Source organism: Globicephala melas, chromosome 2, assembly GCF_963455315.2.
Source record: "Globicephala melas chromosome 2, mGloMel1.2, whole genome shotgun sequence".
Lineage (NCBI taxonomy): Eukaryota > Metazoa > Chordata > Mammalia > Artiodactyla > Delphinidae > Globicephala > Globicephala melas.
In genome coordinates this window covers 35,710,218-35,717,234 of record NC_083315.2, presented here as the reverse complement: position 1 = coordinate 35,717,234, position 7,017 = coordinate 35,710,218, and the positions used below count along the sequence as shown (strand labels likewise).

The following is a 7,017-nucleotide window of genomic DNA, read 5'->3' as shown; positions in this document are numbered from 1 at the left end:
AGAAAGGAGTTGCCGCCGAGATCGGACACCGGAGAGCAGGCGTCTTCTGGCACGTAAAGTAAGGCCGATCTCCGGACACCCGGCGAGGCGGATGACAACAGCGTCCTTGTAGGCAGGCTGGCTGGAGTGTCGGGCTTCAGGAGACGCGGAGGGGAACCGGAGTAGAGGTGAGGGGTCGGTGTATCTGTCGCCGTGTCAGCGCTACCGGCGACCTAGGTCTCATTACTAAGTCATCGTCCTCCGCTTTCTGGACCTCGTCTGAAAAACGAGCTTGGTAGCTCACGGAGCTGTCGTGGGGATAGATATGAAAGGGAGAAATCCACACTCAGAATGCAGTTTAAGAAAAAAATTCAGTAGGTGAAATTTCCCATGGGCGCTATCCTGTGTTGAGGAAGGTATGCAACGTGAAGGTCTATACAAACCCAGACTTTCATAATCGATGATTCCTGCTTGAGGCAGCAGCGCCTGTTGCATTAATTTGAAAAAGTACACTCACAGTTGGTAATTTTTAAGCTTCCTGAATCGGCCAGCAAAGTCACTTGGTATTAGAGGTAGAACCATGCCCGTTCTTTCATCTTTTATTTATTTATTTGTTTGTTTGTTTTTGGCTGCATTAGGTCCTTCCTGCTGTGCACGAGCTCTCTCTAGTTGCGCGAGCGGGGGCCACTCCTCCCTGCGGTGCGTGGGCTACTCAGTGCAGCGGCCTCTCGCTGCGGAGCATCGGCTCCAGGCCCGCGGGCCTCAGTAGTTGTGGCTCACAGGCTCCGGAGAGCAGGCTCAGTAGCTGTGGCGCACGGGCCCAGCTGCCCCGCGGCATGTGGGGTCTTCCCGGACCAGGGCTCGAACCCGCGTCCACCGCACCGACAGGCTGATTCCCAACCACTGCACCACCAGGGAAGTCCCCCCTCCTTTCATCTTAAATTGAAGCTCAGTCTTTGAGAGGAGACAGGCTGAAAGTAACACAGGTTGTTAGTGATAGAGATGGGACTAGAAGTGACATTTCTTCATTTCCAACCCAGAATTCTTTCCTCCACACCATACCATCTCTTTGGATTGCTGAACAAGTCTTTTTGGGGGGAAGTGAGCAGGAGTGAAGAGGGTGGTGGTGTACATTTAGGTGCAGTATGAATCCATCAAAGGCAAAGTCACTATGTGTCAGGAGTTAGAACTGTCATTTATTTACATTTTAGATACTCTATAGATGTAGATGCATCTATCATTTCCTATTCAGGAACGTATGTGTAGTAACAAAACGTGAAGATGAAACTTTGCGTACCTCTTACATACCTTTACACAGAAAGGCCTGGTGTTCATAGGTATATGCTCACCTTGGAAGACTTATCACTAACTATTTGAGTTCTCACTATGAATGTTTACTGTAACAATCTGTGGAAGTGTTTACTCAAAACACTGTCTGAATCAGAAACTAGCTATAAAGAACTCGTAAGTTGCCCGCAAGTCCAGGGCAGATGCTATAGAGGGCATTGCAGTCACACCTCAGCTGTCTGCATAAGTAATACTGCACTTAGTGCTCGTGCTCTTTAAAAGTATTGTGCGTTCTCTCTCATCTTTTCCATATTATTAGGTGGAAGTGTCTTGTAGGAACGTGGGAAAGCCTAAGAGGTCTAGAAAACAACCTGAACATTAGCAAATATTGAAAACTGTTAGCATCACACAGGGGAAGTCTTTCCACTGAGAAACTCATTCAACTAGATGTTCATTGTGAGGGACCCACTGTTACTCTATATAAATTATTTTCAAACTTTTTGCTCTTGGGACTCCCTTACAAATTATTGAGGATTCCAAAGAGCTCTCATTTATGTGTGTTATATATATATCAGTATTTATGGTATTAGAAATTAAAAACTGAGAGGTGTCTTTAAACACAAGAATATATAAGCACACATTCTGTTGTTAGAGTGAAAGGATCTCAGGGGCCCTCACAGGGACCAGACTTTTAAGAATAACTGCTCTATACAAATGTTTCAAAAAAATTTTAGATGATTGCTGTAGCAAGTGATTGTGACATAAGCAGAAGTATCACCTTAAAAATGGAATAACAAGGGGCTTCCCTGGTGGCGCAGTGGTTGAGAGTCCAACTGCCGATGCAGGGGACACGAGTTCATGCCCCGGTCCGGGAAGATCCCACATGCCGCGGAGCGGCTAGGCCCGTGAGCCATGGCCGCTGAGCCTGTGCGTCGGGAGCCTGTGCTCCGCAACGGGAGAGGCCACAACAGTGAGAGGCCCGCGTACCGGAAAAAAAAAAGAATAACAGGGACAGTCTTATATTTCTATAATTTCTACTGGAATTATACTGAGTTCATAGTTATTACATAAGTAGGTAATTGGTGTTTAAAACACCTTCTCTTTTGCAGAAATCTTTGATAGTTATATGTGGTTATTTTGGGGAAATTGGCTTGAAGTTCTCTGAAGGGCTGGGAACATATTTTTCTGCTTTAAAGGAGTGAAACATAGGATCCCACCTGAAAATTCTAGCCAGCCATCAACTTTTTAGGAAAGGATGAGATTTCAGTAATGAGGAGTGCCTCCTTCTGATTTTTCACCCTGCGGGTATTACATAAATTTGGCCAAGGTTGTCTCAGGGAGTGGAGCTGTTGTTTGGCATTGAGCTACTGTAATTGTTACTTTGTATTACTTGTGAGGACATCTTTCCCATAAAATGGTTTTTTAAAGACACTTAAAGGAATTTCCTGGCTGTCCAGTGGTTAGGGCTCCATGCTTCCACTGCAGGGGGCACGGGTTTGATCCCTGGTCGGGGAACTAAGATCTCACAGGCCGTGCTGCATAGCCAAAAAAAAAAAAAGTATTAAAAAAAAAAAAAAAGGACACAACATTTGAGAAGGAATCGCCTGTGATCTTTGTAAGTCCCTAAATTTTTCATTACCTCAACGGCATATAACTTCCTCCATCAAAGTCTTAGATTCTAAGACCAGCAGAGAGCCAGAGTCCTGTTGTGCTGTGATATCAGAACATCTGTCAAGCTCAGGGCCGAGGGGGTAGCTTCCACTCACCAGCCTCCAGAGGATATGAACCAAATTTATGTTTCAGAGCATTTTAAGTAAACATATTGTAGACCTTTGGGCTCTCTTAATTAAGAGTAGTCAAAACTATAATATTAAATGTGTCAAAGAGCTCTTGCAGTCATGGGGAGGAGCTTTCTAGGCCACACACATCTTCCCCACCCCCTAGATTCTTCTAAGCCCCTCCCACTCTGCCCATATTAGAAGTCACCGTGGCGCACTGCTAAGTAATGGGATTATGTATTAGATCCCTCAGGTGTATTGGAACAGAAGAAAGGTTGAGAAGTACTCCCCCTGCTCATACCAGTACACACAGATTTGAAAGCTACTTTCTAATAAAGAGGCTTTTCTTTTAATTTGGAAGACAATTTGATGTCTCCTTTTCTTTTCAGATATATAAGCTCTTTGAAAGCAGAACACTGTTGTTTCCATGTTCTGATCATTCAGAGATTATGAAGGCACAGTTCCTGCCTTTGATTTGCTTACTGTCAAGCGGAGTAGACACAGGTCATGGTGGCACTATAGCCACTTAAATATTCTGAAGGAGGTGAGTATGTGGAACTTAGCCTGGGAGAGGGAGGAATTAAGCAGTGCTTCTAAGAAGTAACTTTTATACAGGCATTACTTGGGTGGGCCAGGAGCTGGGGGTGGGGGTGGTGTTCATTCCAGATTCCCAGGAATCTGTGGCTGGTTTATAAATTGTACAAAAGACACTATCAAGTGTCTTTTCCAGAGCTCTTTCCTTATTTTTGGATCGTGCTTCTCTTGTTTTCCTTCTCTCTCACTGCCCCCTCCCCCTTAATTGGATGGGTATTTGGGATATAAAGGGAAGTCAGAGGGTAGAAATCTTTCTGTGTGGCCGAATAATAGGATGGCTTTACCAAGAAGTGATGTGTGTACTCAGTAAATCCATTTGTAAAAAGTAAGTTCCTGCTTTGTTTAAATGCATAGCTGGGAAATCTCAGCTATGTTGGTTGGATTCTTTCCCAGTGAGTGGATTATATTCTTGTCTCCAGTACAGTCTATTTGAATATAAGGACATGTCGTAAGCTGCTTTCAAAGAAGAGACCCACATTTAGGCTTAGAAATGAGCACAGGGGAGACAGCAAGGTTAGAATCCAAGTTCATTGTATAAAAACATTTTTACCGGTTATGTCTGAATGACTGCATGTTGTTTTAATCAGCTGCAAACTGTTTAGTTGAATTTGCATAACTCAAATAAATGATAGTTTAATTCTACCAGGATTTGAGTGAGGTGGAAATAGAGCAGAAAAACCTGAATCTATCAATGTGTGGGAAAAATGAAGAAAAAGCAATTAATTAGTTGGGCTTAATTTTTTTCTGGGATTGGGGAATAGCAGAAAACAAGCCCTGAAGTAGAAAGACATGAACTAGCCCCTGTTCAGTAGCATTTCTAAAATATTTGGGACATTTTACTAACTTGGGGCATAGCTGTGCCCAACTCATGGTTACGCTCCTTCCGGGAGACTTCCTAACTGACAGAAAAGATGTGCAATCTTTGCAAATCACAAACTGTTATCTTTTTTTTTTTTTTTTTTGGCTGCGTTGGGTCTTCGCTGCGCGCGGGCTTTCTCCAGCTGTGGCGAGCAGGGGGCTACCTTTTGTTGCGGTGCGCGGGGTTCTCATTGTGGTGGCTTCTCTTGTTGCGGAGCATGGGCTCTAGGCACGCAGTCTTAGTAGTTGTGGCTCACGGGCTCTAGAGCGCAGGCTCAGTAGTTGTGGCGCACGGGCTTAGTTGCTCCATGGCATGTGGGATTTTCCCGGACCAGGGCTCAAACCCGTGTCCTTTCATTGACCGGCGGATTCTCAACCACTGTGCCACCAGGGAAGCCCACAAACTGTTGCCTTGCATTTAGATTCATTAAGCGTTGGTTGCCATGAAGCAAGCATATGCAAGAGTTCAAATCTCTTAAAGGTTGAAGTTATAAAAGTAATAGATTACCATTCCCTCAATATCTTGACATGCTAGAGGACAGTGTTTTAAAAGCTGGACTTGTCATGTTCTTCTGGAGACTAAGAAATTAGAGTCCTTGAAGTCAAGCTGACTCTGCTTTTAGCCTCCTAAATGAAAAGGTAGATAGAACAGGTCTTGTTTGCAAACTGAATTCAAGACCTACTTATCTACCAACAGCAGTTATACACTTTCTATTGTCTTGCTATAGAAAATAGGAGTAGTGAATTTATAGATGAGTCAGGGTGAAGAAAGACATAGTGAACCCATGAGAATCTTACTCTAATTGATAGGAAGGTGACTAGAAGTTGGAGAAGTTGGTTAGGAAAGTGGAGGAGAGGACCTTTCCTGTAGTACAGTCTTCATAGGGTCCAGGAAGTCTTTTTTTTTTTAATTAATTAATTAACTTCTGGCTGTGTTGAGTCTTCATTGCTGCATGTAGGCTTTCTCTAGTTGCGGCGAGTGAGGGCTACTCTTTGTTGTGGTGCATGGGCTTCTCATTGCGGTGGGTTCTCTTGTTGAGGAGCACGGGCTCTAGGTGTGCAAGCTTCAGTAATGATGGCACGCGGGCTCAGTAGTTGCGCACGGGCTCAGTTGCTCCGCGGCACGTGGGATCTTCCCAGACCAGGGCTCGAACCCTTGTCCCCTGCATTGGCAGGCGGATTCTTAACCACTGTGCCACCAGGGAAGACCCAGGAAGTCTTCTGGTAGCTAAACCTTGGATAGAGACCAGCCTAGTCTCATTTACAGAATGCCACATCATGGTGAATTGTGCTGGGGGCAGCTGCTACTGTGTGAGCCACGTAAGATTTTAACACATTTTGGAGGATGAGAAGAGCAAATTGATGACCAAGCACATGCTTCAGAAATTACTTTATTGCATGTGTACAAGTGATTGCATATTGTTTGAATCAGCAGGAAGTCAGTTATTAAACATACACTTTTCCAAATAAAAGGCAATTTAATTTTACCAGAAACCAGTGTCATTTTGTATCCCAAGTCTCTAACCAGCTTTACAATCTCATCTAATAAAGGTGCCTTAAATTCTGAGTACTTTGAATTATTAAACCCGTGTTACTTTACACCAGGATTCTGTGGTGGTTTTACATATTCTCTTTCCCCTTTGTTAAGGTGGGGAAGCCAAAGATTATGTTAATAACTTGCTCAAGAGTTATAAAGTGATATAGGTAAAGCTAAGAAAAGAACAGATTTTGGTGTCTTTTGCCCAGTATGAGGGATTGTGGCTACAATGGTCTGATTTTTTTAAAAAAATCTTTTTCTATTTTGTTTTTTAACAGATTTATCAGCAGGTTGCAGGTGAACATGGCCTTGAGGTAAATCCTGCCCCTTATTGAAATTTAGTTCCAGCAGATTGTTCTTGGCATTTTAAGGAACTAGAATATGTTACAAAAAACAAAAGTTTTGTTTTGGTTTTTTTCTAGACTTTTTTTTTCTTGTGGAAGATGAGAAACATGTTTAAAGAAAGGTTCTTTATGCTGAATAATTGTGATGCTTGAAGTTGGTCATCTGCCTTATTTAGATTAAGTGGATTTAAAAAATCAAAGCTATTTCTACACCATTTTTTTCTTGATCAAATAAAATTTTATTAGAACCTTATAGATGCCTAGTTTTTATCCATGTTATATTACATGTGAAATAAAGCCTATTAGAATCCTGAATGCAAACTTTATCTGTGATGTCCTACTTCCTACTCAGTAGTTTCTTTTTTAGTAGCTGATAACATTTTTGATAATACACACATATATTTTAATTGTTTGTAACTTGAACCATCTCTGTGCTTGCTTTGGTTGTATCTTCCTTATATAAGGGTAGTGATCCAGGTTGGTAGGGCAGAGGGGTGTGTGTGTGTGTTTGTAACGAGCTTTAAGATTTTCAAGTTGAGTTGTGAATTCAAGAATCTGAACTTCTGTTTATACCAATAGGCAGAGTTTTGAGATAGGAGACGAGGTGCTCCTTGTGTCAGACTTTGAGTGTACTGGGAAA

General features: G+C 42.7%; 1 long non-coding RNA gene and 1 other non-coding gene across 6 annotated transcripts in view; both read left to right on the top strand.

The window, feature by feature from the left end:
* Positions 1 to 2: 2 nt before the first annotated feature.
* Positions 3 to 7,017, top strand: part of LOC132596813 (uncharacterized) — a 33,448-nt gene continuing 26,433 nt past the window's right edge. For 4 of the 5 annotated variants that reach the window (XR_009562852.2, XR_009562850.2, XR_009562853.2 and 1 more), the window contains exons 1-2: positions 3 to 167; positions 3,434 to 3,588. This is a non-coding gene — a long non-coding RNA (uncharacterized lncRNA). Of the gene's footprint in view, positions 168 to 3,433; positions 3,589 to 6,311; positions 6,348 to 7,017 lie in introns of all 5 variants that reach the window. The other variant, XR_009562851.2, reaches the window with a different exon arrangement.
* LOC115864740 (small Cajal body-specific RNA 15) lies at positions 5,069 to 5,195 on the top strand. The gene has a single exon (XR_004044101.1). It is a non-coding gene; the product is annotated as a small Cajal body-specific RNA 15 (non-coding RNA).